Below are 1,087 nucleotides of genomic sequence, written 5' to 3' on the forward strand. Positions count from 1 at the left end.
AACAAAATCTACTTATGATTTATTCCAGTTTACTCAATTAATTTTTTATAGACGAAGAGAAATGTTTTTTTCAACCTTAAAAATATAAAAATAATTATAAGCTTTATTTGATCGCCTGTGTCTTTAAGCTTCGTTATCTGTGTCTAAGCTTCGTTCACATAGGATACAGAGTGAACAGTAAAAGCATTATTGACCTGACTGATTGGGTACAGTGTCTAGGAGGGATACATGAGGGTACAGTATCTTGTGTGGGTCGTGGGGTACAGTTACTCGCTCTACCAGTGGGTGTACAAGGGTTCGAAAAATGATGAGTTTTTCACCTGTCTCATGTGTTACTCTCTCTCTCTCTCTCTCTCTCTCTCTCTCTCTCTCTGTTCTTGGGGTTAGTTTCCTTCTTCTTCACGCCCTCATACCTCCCCCTGCTCCCCCCCTCCTCACCCCTCTTCCCCCTCACAGATCAACAAGGGGTGGGGGGCGGCACTGCATCATCTCTTGTGACCCACTTTATCCTCTGTTTGTGTCCGGGGGGCGTGACGCTCCTGTAGCCAAGCTTTACCCCACCTCCCCCCACCCCACCCCCACCCACCCTCCCATCCCATCCCCCCCATCCCTACCCCACCCCCACCCCACCCCTTCCCCACCCCACCCCACCCACTCCATCCCACCCTCCCCACCCCACCCCTCCCCCATCCCACCCTCCCCATCCCACCCTCCCCCATCCCACCCTCCTCCTCTCCACCATGGCACCAGGAGCCAGAGCTGTCGTGAACCTCCAACCACCCTGACATGTGGCACTGAATTGGCACCCAGTGTTGCCATCATGGGGGTCAACCTTATGATCGAATTTCCTTCCTTGATTATTATTTCCGCCTCGTGTAGTGGTTATGGGTGTATGGGGGCAATAATGTAAGGGGGATTTATGGTGGGGATTATTTGTTATTGTAGTGGGGAAGGCTTGTGGTGGTGGTGGTGGTGGTGGTGGTGAGCTTGGCACCCTCCTCCACTGTGGCTGCAAACAGTGCCTGGCGAGCCCTGCAGAGTGCCACTGATGTCATAACCAGCTGCCCGCACACACACACACACACAC

Source organism: Homarus americanus, unplaced genomic scaffold (assembly GCF_018991925.1).
Source record: "Homarus americanus isolate GMGI-L3 unplaced genomic scaffold, GMGI_Hamer_2.0 scaffold34665, whole genome shotgun sequence".
NCBI classification, from domain to species: Eukaryota; Metazoa; Arthropoda; class Malacostraca; order Decapoda; family Nephropidae; genus Homarus; species Homarus americanus.